Source organism: Anabrus simplex, chromosome 1 (genome assembly GCF_040414725.1).
Source record: "Anabrus simplex isolate iqAnaSimp1 chromosome 1, ASM4041472v1, whole genome shotgun sequence".
Classification (NCBI taxonomy): domain Eukaryota; kingdom Metazoa; phylum Arthropoda; class Insecta; order Orthoptera; family Tettigoniidae; genus Anabrus; species Anabrus simplex.
In genome coordinates this window covers 1081478637-1081494443 of record NC_090265.1, presented here as the reverse complement: position 1 = coordinate 1081494443, position 15807 = coordinate 1081478637, and the positions used below count along the sequence as shown (strand labels likewise).

At 39.0% G+C, this 15807-nt stretch overlaps 1 protein-coding gene across 3 annotated transcripts in view; it reads left to right on the top strand.

Annotated features, from left to right (window-relative positions):
• Positions 1-15807, top strand: part of Pi3K59F (phosphatidylinositol 3-kinase 59F) — a 184771-nt gene that overhangs the window by 20170 nt on the left and 148794 nt on the right. The gene's annotated exons all lie outside the window — the stretch shown is intronic.

Here is a 15807-nt window from a genome sequence, read left to right as displayed (position 1 = left end):
TATTGCTGTTGTTTTGCTGTTTATCAGTGATGGCAAATGTGTCATCCACATATTTTATCCATAGGTGGCGACCATTGATGTTATTTACTATTTTATTAGCCTCTAGATTATCCATAAAAATATTGGCTAAAATACCCAAAATGGGATTGCCCATTGCCAGTCCCTTTTGATGATAAATTTTGTTATTGAAGGTGAAATAGTTATTGTTCAAAACAAAGCTCAATAATTTAATGAAGTCAGTTATTTCAAATTTGCTTAAATTACTGTGTTTGGAAAGGTTCGTTTTTATAATATTTATAGTATCATTTATAAAGATGCTTGAGTACATATTAGTAATATCATATGAGACCATTATGTGGTTTGGTTGTAGTTTAAATTGTTAATTTTTCGCATAAATCAATGGAATTTCTTACGTACACTTCATTATTAAATTAAAAATGTTTGCTGAGAAAATAATGTAAAAATCTTGAAACTCTATAAGTGGGACTGTTTCTGCTATTTATAATAGGGCACAAACCTACTGATAAACGTAACGATGTTAGATATTAAATTAAAAGGAAACTTCCCTCTTTAGTCAATGAATTGAAAACTAATTCACAACCAGGACTCAAAAAACAAGCGTCTTGATACACAACATCCTGAGTAAAAACACCATCATAATTTCAGACAACGTAACAACCTCGCAAGAAATTATACAGACAAACGGAGTGTTACAAGGAGATCCCCTTAGTCCCCTTCTGTTCACCGTAGCCACACATGATGTGGTCCAAGCAATAAGAACTTCCGCTCTGTCCCTCAAGATTTATATATATGCAGACGACATGATGAGTTCTCACGATACTAATGAACTCCAGAAAGGAATAAATGCTCTAGGAACATGGGCTGAATACAATGGACTGCAAATAAATGCAGAAAAGACTGTACACATGGTCTTCAGGAAAGGAGGACGCCTATCCGCAAGGGACAAAAATTTACCTCAAACATGTACCTCTACAAACTACGAACAGCTTCAGATATCTGGGCGTAACGGTCCAGACAACAGCACACTCATTCAGAATTCACACAACACAGCGAGCAGCTGCCGCAAGCAAGGCCATCTACAACATCATGTCATTAAGCAAACTTTCCTTGGATACAGCTTTAGCCCTCTTTGAAGCCAAAATCATTCCTATTCTAACATACGGAATAGAGATAAGACGGGAAAAGTTAAGCTATAAAGACCTAATACGAATGGAAAAAGTGAAAGCCAGATTCTTGAAAGCAGCCCTCGGAATTTCAAAGTACACCAAGTCAAGACTAGCGTACGAACTCGCGAGAGAAACATTTCTAATAGAGGACCTGACATGGAAATTCAATCTGCCCTGTACAGACAACTGGAAGAAACTGCAATTAGAGAGGGAGAAGAAAAAGGAGATATGGCCAGAGTTCTACTCTTCAGAGGCCATGATGAACAGAGCATGGACCAGCACAAACCAGGAGCTGAGACACTTTGTATATTCCATGGCAGTCCACGGCTACCATCACATAATCTGCAGGACGAAGACATATCACGACCCGGACTCGATGTGCATATGTGAACTCGGTGGTAAACATTGTGACCGATATCACGTACTGTCGTAAAAACCGTGTGAAATCAATCACAGACCTCTGTATTGATTAATGTATCCTAATATTGCACAACTTGTGCGCAATAAAGTTTATATATATAAAGTTTATATAAAAAAAGAAATAAATAAAAAAAAAATTAAGAACAATGATACAATCATTACGAAAGCCGACAAAGAATCCACCACCATTTTATTAAACAATGTCGACTACGTTAATAAAACAAATTTATTTTCTGATAATACACTATAGTAAGTAAAGGCCCCACACAAAAAATTCAATGAAATTTAAAGCTTTTGTTGAAAAATTGGTCTTTCTTTTGCAAGAGCAAGATCATCAAAGACTTACTATTATGAATCCTAAACTACCAGCTGCAAAGGCATTACCTAAAAGCCATAAAAAAAAGAGGTTCCCATGTGCCCTATTATAAATACAACAAATACTCCGCCATGAGTATTCATATGAAAGAAACGGGACATAACTTCACCTCTATAGACCAGGACTTTCAGTTCTTAAAGGTTATTAATAAGGGTAGTTTGATGACTGAATTCGAAAACACCTATTTCTGTTTAGACCAGCACTTCAATAAGAATCAAAATCTAAATGACATTGTAGAAACAAAGAGCCCAGTCACTGAGCAAATTCCTAACTTTGTCATCTCTTAATATAAACAAGAACAATTTTTTTAAAATCTTCAACTACAAATCCACCATTAATACCCGTATATCAACAGCAGCCAGTGACCCGTCGCCTGGTCACATCCCTTCCCCCTACGCATACCAACAGCGTCTTAACACCCCGCCCACCCCTCTTCTTCCCGACACACTCCCCGCCACTAACGACACACCCCTACAACACGAGGAGTAGAGGCAAAGTGACTGTCAGACCGCCTCACACAAGCAACGCTGCTGGACATCTCTCCTAAAGTCTAAAGGGTAAGTGTTAAGAAGATTAATTCCACTAGTGAACAATTCCACTTTTAGCAACTCGCTTTTACATCCTATTTCACAGACTTCAACACGCATCATTTAGCCGTTTCATTTACACCTAAGAATCCAGTTGAACTCCTCTTCAGACTTACGTGGGTGACAACTTCACAAGCCCCACGACCTAGGTAGCATACTTGCATATTTAAAGACAAGATGGAATAATTTTTTATAGATCTGTCTCTGTCTTATCCTTGGCTTTGACAATATGAAAGTGACTGAGGTATGAGCGATGCTAGTAATGCCAATCCTTATGCAGCCAGTCCCTCCTATGAATGGTGTGAAAATGTTGCTCATAGGGTTGGTTGGTGCATGCATTTCAGTGGCCTTGGCAGACTGATATGTAATAGCAACTCTGGCTCGGTGAGGAAAGCAATGGGAAACTACCTCGCTCCTCATTTCCCTAGTACGCCTCTTCAGTGATGCCTAGGCCATCTATGACAGCTGATGGCAGAGCTGTTGAGGATCCAACCAGCCGTAGGGCTGAGGACTCAACACATGAATGAGACTTGATCAAGCATCCTCCACTAGCTATCTAACCAGCATCTTTACTTCAAATATTATTAATAAAGACTTGTTTCAATAAAGAAAATATTTTAATCTATAGAAGATTTTAGCTAATCCACAAATCATTTTAAGCTGAATGTATTAATTTCTTGTTTATACTGAAAAATCTGTGTAAATATTTTGACTCCCATTTGACTTCAATTGTCAACTCCGTATCAACATTATGAGTGTTAATATCATTTTATATTATCTCTGTTAGATGGGAACATAAATACGATATCCCATTAAAACTTTAAGACAGGAATAACCAATTCAATCCAATCCAAATGTGACCATAATGTTCTTATGCATCAATGTAAATTATTGTAAACAATTAGTTTAAAAAAATAGTATTAATATAACATCCTCTCCAGAGCTCTTAGAGTATAGAATTTATGGCCGATGATCCCTGCGATAACAGGTGAAACATGTACCATTACAACCTTAATAGAATGATTATAGTCATAAAGGCTGTAAAGTATTGAATAGGTGGTTTTCAATAAATTTAATGTAAAAAATTTTAACACACCACTTAGTCGAACAGCTAGTCTCTTTTCTCCCAAGTATTCCCAGCCCAAACTTTGCAACATTTTTGTAACACTATCCTTTAGTTGGAAATCACCCAGAAAAAATCGAGCTTCTTTTCTGCGTATTTTTTTCAGTTCCTAAATCAAGTAATCCTGGTGAGGGTCCCACACACTGTAATCATACTCTAGTTGGGGTCTTACCAGAGACTTATGCCCTCTCCTTTACATCCTTGCTACAACCCCTAAATACCCTTATAACCATCTGCAAAGATCTGTACCCTTTATTTACAATCATATTTATGTGATTACCCCAATAAAGATCTTTCCTTATATTAACACCTAGGTACTTACAATGATCCCCATAAGGAACTTTCACCCCATCAACGCAGTAATAATTAAAACTGAGAAGACTTTTCCTGTGTGTGAAACTCACAGCCTGACTTTTAACCCCGTTTATAATCATACCATTGCCTACTATCCATCTCTCAACATTATTGAAATCATTTTGGAGTTGCTTACAATTTTGTAACTATTACTCTGTAGAGAATAACATCATCTGCAAAAAGCCTTATCTCTGATTCCACTTCTTTACTCATGTCATTTATATATATAAGGAAACATAAAGGTCCAATAATGCTGCCTTGAAGAATTCCCGTCTTAATTATTACAGGGTCAGATAAAGCTTTCCCTACTCTAATTCTATGAGTTTTATTTTGTAGAAATATAGCCACCCATTCAGTCACTCTTTTGTCTAGTCCAATTGCACTCATTTTTGCCAGTAGTCTTCCATGGTCTACCCTATCAAATGCTTCGGATAAGTCAATCACGATACAGTCCATTTGACCTTCAGAATCCAGGATATCTGCTATATCTTGCTGCAATCCTGTAAGTTGAGCTTCAGTAGAATAACCTTTCCTAAATCCGAACTGCCTTCTATCGAACCAGTTATTAATTTTGCAAACATGTCTAATCAGAAAGAATGCTTTCCCAAAGTTTACATGCAATTCATGTCAAACTTACTCTCCTGTAATTTTCAGCTTTATTTCTATCACCCTTTCCTTTATACACAGGAGCTACTATAGCAACTCTCCATTCATTTGGTATAGCTCCTTCAGGCAAACAGATCAAATACGTATTTCAGATATGGTACTATATCCCAACCCATTGTCTTTAGTATATCCTCAAAAACCTTGTCAATTCCAGCTGCTTTTGTAGTTTTCAACTTTTGTATCTTATTGTAAATGTCATTGATATCATAAGTAAATTTTAATACTTCTTTAGTATTAGTCACCTCCTCTATCTGGACATTATCCTTGAAACTAACAATCTTTACATACTGCTGACTGAATACTTCTGCCTTTTGAAGATCCTCACATGCACACTCCCCTTGTTCATTAATGATTCCTGGAATCTCCTCCTTGGGACCTGTTTCTGCCTTAAAGTACTTATGCGTACCCTTCCATTTTTCACTAAAATGTGTGTGACTGCCAATTATGCTTGCCATCATGTTATCCTTAGCTGACTTCTTTGCTAGATTCACTTCCCTTGTAAGTTCCTTCAATTTCTCCTTACTTCCACAGCCATTTCTAACTCCTTAGTCTCTTTACTTCTGTTATAATATAGTGGATCTTTACCATTCCTCACCACCTTTAAAGGTACAAACCTGTTTTCACATTCCTTAACAATTGCTTAAAATCCATCCCAGAGTCTATTTACATTTTTATTTACCGTTTTCCACCGATCATGCCTGTTGTATCAGCCATATGGTACTGCCTAATAGTCCTAATTTTAAGACCTTCCTTTCTATCACAATTATTTTTAACTACCACAAAAACAGCTTCTTGATCACTAATACCATCTATTACTTCGCTTTCTGTATAGAGCTCATCTAGTTTTATCAGCACCACTCCAGAATATTTTTCCCTCTAGTTGCACCTGAGGAAGGGAATTGGAACAGTTAATAGGAAGCTGAATTTATGCTTTTTGAATACAGGGAAAACATTTCAGTGTAGTGCACGGTATCTTCCGCATTGGCGTTAGTCTATGCATCCATGCACTCTTTCCCCTGCTTCGGTCAGATATACATGATAACCTCTGTGAGTGAGACCATTTCCCCATTATTCCTACTTTGTTGAAACAGAAATCCATCGAGGCTCCTCGCCGATGGAAGCTTACATATGCTGATTGGTCAAAGTTCATATAACTGTCTTTAATGATGCAAATAGCTGTAGCATGTATGAAGATATAACTTATATAAGTTATTCTTGCTGCTGCTGAGGAGTCCATTCCATCTTTTCCTGGGATTCCATGACGAAAACTTGTTCCTTGGTGGAATGAAGAAATTGCAGTAGCTATAAAAGAACATCGCATTCATAAACACTATCGTAGGCAGTCTACTATGGCCAGCTTGGTAACATTTAAACAATTTCATACTAAGGCGCGAGTTATTATTTGACAGAGTAAGAAAGCTTCATGGGACAGATATGACATCCATGACGTCACATACGTAGTCATCTCAAATGTGGACTAAACTTAGATGCATTTTCGGTGTATAGGGATCATCCTCGGTAGTGGGAGTTTCCATTGCAGGCGGTGTTGTCACTGATCCACCCACGGTTGCTAACCATCTAGCAAGTAGTTTTGCAGATGTCTGGTTCTAGGAATTACCATCCTGATTTCCTGGCTCTGAATTAGCAGGCAGAACGTCCTCATCTTAGTTTTACCACTCTAGCTTCAGAGGACTATAATGTGCTCTTTATGGGGTGGAAACTCCTTTGCAAGGACACAGCTCCCAGACCAGATAGGCCTAATGTCCATAACCAGATGTCGAAACACTTCAGCGAGGTTAGTCTCCTATTTTTTTTGCATGTTCAACCGAATTGGGACAGGGTGAGTTTCCGTCACAGTGGCGAGAGGGAATAGTAATTCCTCTCATCAAGCCTGACAAAGATTCCAAGTATGCCGGAAGTTACAACAGACTTACTTATCTCAATGTCTGTGTAAACTATCTGAGAGGATGGTGAATCACCGACTTTTGTGGTGTTTGGAGAAAAGAGGACTTTTGTCAGGATACCAATGTGGTTTTCAAGCTGCCCGCTCCACCACTGACCACTTGATATGCCTGGAGAGGTCTGTCCAGGAGACATTTCTCCAAAAACAGCACTTAGTGGCTGTTTACTTCAATTTAGAAAAGGCCTTTGTTACCACATGGTGATATGGCATGCTTTCAGTTCTACTTCTATGGAATTTCTGAGCTAACTTGCCAGTATTTATTGTGAATTTTTTGTCACTCCATCTATTCCATGTCAGAGTAGGGAGGGCATATTCTCAATATTGTGTTCAGGAAAACCGAGTCCCATAGGGATCGGTTCTCAGTGCCACTCTGTTTGCGATTGCCACTGGTTCAGCAGTAATACGATCGCTCTATGTAGACAATTTTGCTCTGCATTATAGCTCATAAAGTATGGCAGTCGCAGAGTGACAATTACAGTAAGCTGTTCGGGGAGTGGAACGGTGGACCTTAGAACAAGGCTTTCGGTTTTTAACTGCAAAGTCCTCTGTTGTTCACTTCTGCCAGAATCACACTTTTCACCCCCCTCCTGAGCTTTATTTAGGGAGGGTCGCTCTTCTTGCAGTTGACACTCCTTGGGTTTCTTTTCAATAGTAGATTATCGTGTGGGCCATACATATCAGTTAAAAGACAAATGCGCTAGGTAACTGAATATTTTGAAGATTTTTAGCGGCACTACTTGGGGGGTAGACCACACGGTGCTCCTATGATTTTTATAAGGCACATATTTTATCCAAGTTAGACTACGGCAGTTCAGCATATGGATCAACAAGGCAAAGCGTCCTTGTGAAACTGAATAGCATCTACCACCACAGTGGAGTTAATTGGCAAGGGGAGCATTTCATACAAGCCCCATTGGTAGCCTGCTTGCTGAATCTGTTGTGCCACCTTTACACGTGAAGTGCCAGAAAACGCTGTTGTTCTATGCTGCAAATTTGCGACGGATACCACTTCAATTACAAGTGATTGTCATTATTAGACTGTATTGAAGTTCAGTAAATTAAAACTATTTACAACTACAGTAGAGTCTCGATTATCCGACTTAAACGGGACCTGGAGTACGTCGGATCACCGAAAATGTCGGATAATACGGAATAACTTTGAAAATGAACTACAACAAACAGGAAGGCTATACTGTATTATGTACGATGTTTTACGGGACTCTATTTATTGACTTATTAATTCAGTTGTACAGTAGATGCAGTACTCTTTTCTTACCACGCCTGTAACCAGGTGCAGACGTCTTGGCTTTGGCTGCAAGAGTTTTGATGTCAGCATCTTGAAATTCAGCCCAGTCTCAACACAATTAAAAATTTGATCACCGGATAATCCTTCACCAAGAATTATTTCTTGAAATTGTCTTTTAAATTTCACAACCTCATCGGATTTAGCTGACAGTTTTTCTCCACAGATATTAAGCTTCCCAATGCCGTACCGTATTTTCCACCGATCAAACCACCCAGCACTGGCAGTAAAATTAGGGTCCCTTATTAAACTCCTTGTGGATATTCACCGCCATTTCTTGCAGAATGGGGCCAGATATTGACAAGCCCTTTTCCTGGTTTTTAGTGAACCAAAGAAATAGTGCTTCACTTACGTTTTCGTACTCACATTTTTCATTGTTTTTTTTTTTTTTTTCTAATTTTCAGTGCATCACTTGTTGCTCTGGTAGAGCACCACTTTTCAATTTATTCCCTCGTATGTTTCCAGTCTCCCACTTTAACACGTCCAACACCATAATCTGAAGCCATTTTTTGAAGCGTTTCCCCTTTGTCCAGTCTCTTTAACCCACTCTACTTGTCTTCCACAGAAACAATCACTTTCTTACGTTTACTCGCCATACTCACAGAGGATTTGAAAACTATAACATCCGCATCCAACCAATAGTACATTGAACAATCCTACCGCATAACTGCCAGGGCTTGTCCCACAGTCGCACCCTCCACACCCCGTGTCCCAGAATTGCATCCACCTAAAGTTTTAATTAAGACTAACAGTGTCGGATAATACGGAGTGTCGGATAAGCGAAGGTCGGTTGAGCGAGACTCTACTGTAATTTATTTAAAACCACCTATTCAATACTTTACAGTCTTTAAGAATAATAAGAATAATATAATCATTTTACCTATCATCGCAGGCATCATCAGCCATAAATTCTAATACTCTAAAGTCAGAGCTCTGAAGTGGATGTTATATCAAAATTATTTTTAAGAAACTAATTGTTTACAATAATTTACATTGATGTATAAGGACATTGTAGTCATATTTGGATTGAATTGGTTAATCCTGTTTTAAAGTTTTAATGGGATATCATATTTATGTTCCCATCTAATAGAGATAATATAAAATAATATTAACACTCATAATGTTGATACTGGGTTGACAATTGATTCCCATTTGATTCCCATTATTTTATATTATCTCAATTAGATGGGAACATAAATATGATATCCCATTAGAACTTTAAAACAGGATTAACCAATTCAATCCAAATACGACTATAATGTCCTTATACATCAATGTCAATTATTGTAAACAATTAGTTTAAAAAAATAGTTTTAATATAACATCCACTTCAGAGCTCTGACATAGAGTATAGAATTTATGGCTGATGATGCCTGCGAAGACAGATGAAACATGTACCATTACAACCTTAGAATGATTATATACTGTAAGTCTTAAAGACTGTAAAGTATTGAATAGGTGGTTTTAAAGGAATTAATTGTAAAAAGTTTTAATAGATGCCTTCTTCACCAAAACAACTATCCCTGCGTTTTCAACAATGCAAACTGTCGGCTGTATGCTGCTTATCCATGAGCAATGCAGTCGGTTGGTATACGCTTTGATAGCATTTACAGATCGCTTGATGTCCCTTCAGTTCTTTGTCTTGTTAGATGGCCAAGTAAGGTACCTTCTTGGTTAATATGATGACCTGAAGTAATCCTGGATCTGCACACCTGCCCAAAAGTTAACACAGACACCCTCCATTTTTCGGAGGGTCTTCTTGTCAGTTATTCGCCGGTATCCAGATTTAGTAGTTATGTACATGGATGGTTCGAGGGCACATGCGAAAGTAGGCTGTGTTTGTTGTCGATAATAAGAGATTTCTTTTTCCTCTAACTTGAAACCTGTAGTGTATACACAGCAGAGCTCTATGCTATCGTTGATGATCTGTGGTACGTGCTGTCTAATGAATGCCAGCACTTTCTGCTGTGCACCGTCTCCTTGAACTCGTAACAAACTATTGATGAAGGTTTTCCTCAGCACCCTCTGATGCAGTGGATCTAGGACCTGTTGGCCAGGTGTTAGAATGCTAGCACCAGAATCACATTTTTCTGGCTCCCAAGCCACATGGGTGTAGCAGGAAACAAGTTAGCTGATAGGGCTGCCAAGGAGGCAGACACATTTCCCCCATTGCCTTACAAGGTTCCAACCAGTGATATTCATTCTCAGCCGAGACATTTGGTTATGTCCCACTGGTAGATGGAGAAACAGTGGTTTTGGATCGGCCACGATATAGCAATGCTCTCCTACTTACTGAAGGGATAAGGGCCCCCCCCCCCCCAGTGTGTGTGTGTGTGTGTGTGTGTGTGGCGGTCAGCTTACCGCGGTACACATCCTTACGGAGTACATGGTCCCCGCTAATCTGCACCTTAGTCTAAAACTTCCGAGTACCATCTTCTTCATCCTGCAGGATGACAAGCAGTCAGCAGACATCGTCACCTGTTTTGTGAGGGATAGTGGCCTTTTTTTAATGTGTAGAAAAGTGAGCTTTCTATCTGTTTTTAATTTTTATTTTATTGTTAACTAAGTTTTACTCTATTGACTCTGTTTTAGTTTTGTGTTTTAATGTGTTTTAATTTGAATGATATACAGTATATGATTTCATTTCAAGGCAGTGCCTCATTCTATATCTATTTTTTCCTATCATTTTGTAAGAAAATAAGGCATTGCATATTAGATCCACTGATTATTTTAAATTCATAATTTTTTTATCATTTGTTTTAAATTCTAGTCAGTGGATACATTTTAAAATTTTATTTATTATTAAATGTCATTTCACCTTGTACCATTAGGGGCCGATGACCTAGATATTAGGCCCCTTTATACAACAAGCATAATCATCAGAATGTGTGTTTCTTTATTTTCCAATAAGAAAACTTTTGTCATGTTTTCTGTTTCTAACTGAAGTGGTTTCAGTGAAAAACATTTTTTTCACATAAGAAAATGCTATCCTCAAGTAATATGAAAATGTTTTCTGATGAGTTATACCTTCTGCTGACTTCCCTCACGCCTGGTGTATTGGCCACACTGTTATCAGACTAGTCAGATAATTTTGGCTTGCTTTTTTTCTTCCCTCGCCTATTTTATTCAATGAGGAAATTATAGCCTGCTTCATATCTTCTGTCTTCTTTATAGTCTTCTTGATTTGCAGGGTTAGCGTGTGGTTCTGCCTGGTTAGTCTTTCCTTCACCCCCTGTAGGTGGGGAACGCCGATGAAGAATACACCCACGGTATCTCCTGCCTGTCATAAAAGGCGACTAAAAAGCGCCCCAGGGGCTCTCAACTTGGGAGCGTGGGTTGCCGACCACGGGGCCTTTAGCTGAGTCCTGGCATTGCTTCCACTTACTTGTGCCAAGCCCCTCACTTTCATCTATGCTGTCCGACCTCCCTTGGTCAACTCTTCTTTTCAGACCCCGACGGTATTAGAGCATTTGAGGCCTAGGGAGTCTTTCATTTTCACGCCCTTCATGGCCTTTTTCTTTGTCTGGTACTTCATTTTTCGAAGTGTTGCATCCCTTCTTTTTCCTTTTTCCCACCTCTTTACTTCCTGTGGGTGGGTAACGCAGATGTAGACTACACCCATGGTATCCCCTGCCTGTCGTAAGAGACGACTAAGAGGGGCGACCAATGGATGATGGCATTAGAACCATGAGATTACTTGTGGTTTGTGCGATTACGTGGAGAACACAATGGATCGGCGTTACTTGCGACTAGTATCACCTTGCGAGGGTGTACGTTATATACAGTAGTACAATTCTGTGTGAAACATTATGGGTCTGAGCGTTGCTTGTGACAGAGATCATCATGTGTATTCCACTGGTCCGTTCCACTGTGTTCACTATGATCTGCGTTACCTATGAGTAGGGACCTTATTTTTTGGTGAAATAAAACTGTTGATTTTGGTGTTAAAACTGACACTATTTCGGTAGGTATTTCTTGAAATAAACTGTTATACTGATTGATGTTTCCTGCGAAATCTTCCTTGTAGTAGCGTATGGGGTAAATGTAACTAACTTTGTGATAAGGGGTTTTAAAGTAAACTCTTGTAATGTATCATTGTTATTAAATCTTAGAAAAACCAAATATGCAAATTGTTATAGAAATAAATATATAAATCACTGATACTTCGAAATGAAGTTAGGTGATCTGCCCTGTGATATACATTTATACATAGCCTACATTTTTAGACGTTGAATTACTTGTCTCCAAAGTACAAACTAAGCATGGTTTCAAGATTATCAGGATGCAGAGTTGTGCAACAGTCAGAAAGTGTCTTTGTGTAAGCAGAGAAGCTCCTCTCGCTGACCACATTAGACGTCGGAAACCATAAAGCTTGCAAACACGTGGATGCAAATTCACTGTGGTCTTTTATAAAACCTCCTAAAACTTTGCTAACACTGTCTTCTTTCACTTCCTCAACGAGATGTGCTTTCATTGCATTTTGCAAAGTCATATAGCTCTGGAAGATGTTCATGGATATACTCTTTTTCGACGGTCGGGGATGAATAGGTCGGATGGTTAAAGCACTGGCTTTCTGACCCCAATTTGGCAGGTTCGATCCAGGCTCAGTCCGGTGGTATTTGAAGGAGTTCAAATACGTCAGCCTCGTGTCACTAGTTTACTGGCACGTAAAAGAACTCCTGCGGGACAACATTCCGCTCGGCGTCTCCGGAAAACGTAAAAGTGGTTAGTGGGACATAAAAACAATAACATTATTACTACTCAAACAGGCGATTTATTTACAATAGGCCTACCAATACCGTCATATTTTACAGTAAAGACAGTATTATTTATCTTTCCTTTTATATTCATTCTCTTCCTTATGCCAGGATTATGCTATTTTTCTAGAGGCATGTTGGCTTGCTCTCTATAATTTTTCAACCCACCTTTACGATCTGTAAAGTATCACCGATTGTGATTTGCCGCTTAGAATTATGTTCATTCGCTTAATTCTGATTCTCTGCAGTGTATATCGCATGTTTCAAGTTTACGAATATTACCGGTACACTATTGATACATTAGAATATTTCTTGCAGTGTCAAATACATAGAACCCCTCACTGTTGTATTCTTCGACCCTTGAAAAACCTGTTGTGACTTCAGTTTTTGGCATTTTTATACTTAAATGTTGGACAATTGCCGATAAATGTTCATATGTAACAAACTCTCATTGCGCACTGCTGTATCTACGACCGGTCTTGTATCTTGTTACGACCAGAACGGTATGTGCTGTAATCGATGACAGATATTGATTTTTATCGACTGCCTTAGAGATCGCGGAACTGATCACACATACTTTCGATACAAACTGCGTACCGCTTTGTGTGCATTTGTGTGCAGAATATACAGCGCTATCAGGCAAATGAGAAGGAAACTACGATAGTCCAGTTCTCAGAAGCATTTAAACGTTTATTGGAGAGCTCTTTCGGTGCTATTTCGCATTTTTCGCACTAAGTGGTATATAATTCGCGATTATTTGCGCAATTCGTGCAATAAATCAAATTTCGCTATATTTTGCAAGTTCATTTTGCTAAAATACGGTATTTTTAGTACATGGGAAGTCATTTATAGACAAGAAAGAAGATATCAAAAAAACTCGTGCATATCATTATTACCAAAAAATACGGCCCCTACCTATGAGTAGTACCACTTTACGTACAACGCCATGGGTCTACGCTGTCTGCGGTTAGTACTACTAAATGAAAAACACCACGGGAATAGTGGCTCCCGTGATTAGTGCCACTATTTGAGGCAAACCATTGGTCTGCGTTGCCTGAGAGTAGTATTATATGAGGAACACCATGGGATTGTTGCCATAATGTGTGATGCACCGTGGGTCTGCATTGCCTATGGTTGGTAGCACTATCTGAACAACCCCATGAGTTTACGTGACCTGTGATTGGTTCCACCAAGTGAGGAAGACCACGAGAATACCGGCGCCGTAATTAGTACACCTAGGTGAGGAGCACTATGGGTCTGTGTTGCTTGTGGGTGGTGCCCTTATGCGCAAAATGCCATGGGTTTGTGCTACCTGTGAGGGGTGCCATTGTGTGTGACATACTATGGGTTTGCATTACCTGTGATTAGTACCACCATGCGAGAAACACCATGAGTCTGTTACCTGTGATTAGTACCACTGTAGGAGGAACACCATTGTTCTGTTTTACTAGTGATTAGTATCATTGTGAGGGGCCGGTGACCTGGAATTTGGACCCTTTTAGATAATAAGCATCATCCCTGTAACTGAGACTTTGTGAATTCGATCCACTGATTGTTTTTGTCTCGTGTACATTTTCTCATCATGAATCGTTTTAGATTCTAGTCAGTGGTTACATTTCAAAGTTTTAATTTTCATTTCGTTACACCTCGTACCATTAATGGCCGATGACCTAGCTGTTAGGCCCCTCTAAATTACAAGCATCATCAGCCTTTCCTTCTGTTATGATTCAATGATTGTATGTTTTATCACACTGTTTCCACTGGCTGTCTTTATGAACACTTTACCCTCTGTATTTTCTCAGGAGATGAATGTTGTGTACTGGTTACTTAGTTCTTCTGGGTTGAATGTGTTATGGTTATTCCATACAGTTTGCTGACATTTCAGATACATTGAAGTATTCTTTGTCAAAGTGACTGAAATATCCCTACTCAAGTTGAAGTAACCAGTCTCGCAAGCAGCTAATCAACTACAAGAGTAGTTACTGTTCTTGGCCTTCAATATCCTCTCTCTGGCTGATGTAAGCCCCTAGCGTCTTGTGAGAATTCTGGAACATGTGTCACAGCCAGGTAGTTGGGGATTGCCAGTGCTATCATGTAACTTGAGGTTCGTCCTGTATGTTTACATTGTGGCCTGCATCTTGTAATCTATGCATAATAGGCATCCAAAAATTGCTTATTTTATGTCGTCCTTCTAAATTCATATTGTTTGGGTGTTTCTTAATTTCAATAGCCTCGTGAATTTTCCTTTCAAGATTCCAGCGGATAGCTGCTAAGATCTAGGTCCTGTCAAACTAAATTTCATGTCTTGTTTTGTAGGAATGCTCGACTACAGCTGAAATATGTGTCTTGGTTTTTGGTGTTCTTTAAGTCGGGTAGAAATCAAACTCTTTGTTTCGCCTAAGTAACACATCCTGCAGCTACAATTAAGTGTGGTAGACTCCAGAAGCCTGTCATTCTATTACTGTATGTTGTTCACTGGTGGCAGAAGAGGCATTAACTTCGGTGTCATTTATAGATGGTCTTTGTCTTATTTGTCTAGTATCTTGCGAATCTGTCTTTAGTATTTCTGATGTAAGGAAGTATTGCTGTTTTCGAACAGGTCATTTCTTCCTCCCTTTTGTTTTCTTTTATGGCGGCCTGTTCTTTGTTTTGTTCTCATGTTCCAAAAATTCATTGGATGTCACTGAGTGAATAGCAGTTTTCCTTGAGGGTTCCTGTGAGGTGTTCTTTCTCTTCTTCGAGGTGTTCTGCGTCTTTTATCATTATGGCCCTGTTAATCAGTGATTTTTGAACAGTCTGCTTTTGTGATGGATGGATGGATGGTGGTGGAGGCATGCAGGTACCTATCTGTGTGTGTGTGTCCTGTACACTGCGTGACTGAGTCCTATTGATGTTGTGTTTTACTGAGACATCCATAAGTGGTAGTTTTCTGTCTACCTCGATTTCCATGGTAGACTGAATATTCACATGAATTGAGTTGAGATGATGTAACTGCAGGGTTTTGCTCCCATGAGGCCAGATGGCAAAAGTGTCATCTACATAATAGAGAAAGCATTTTTGTTTAGCGATAG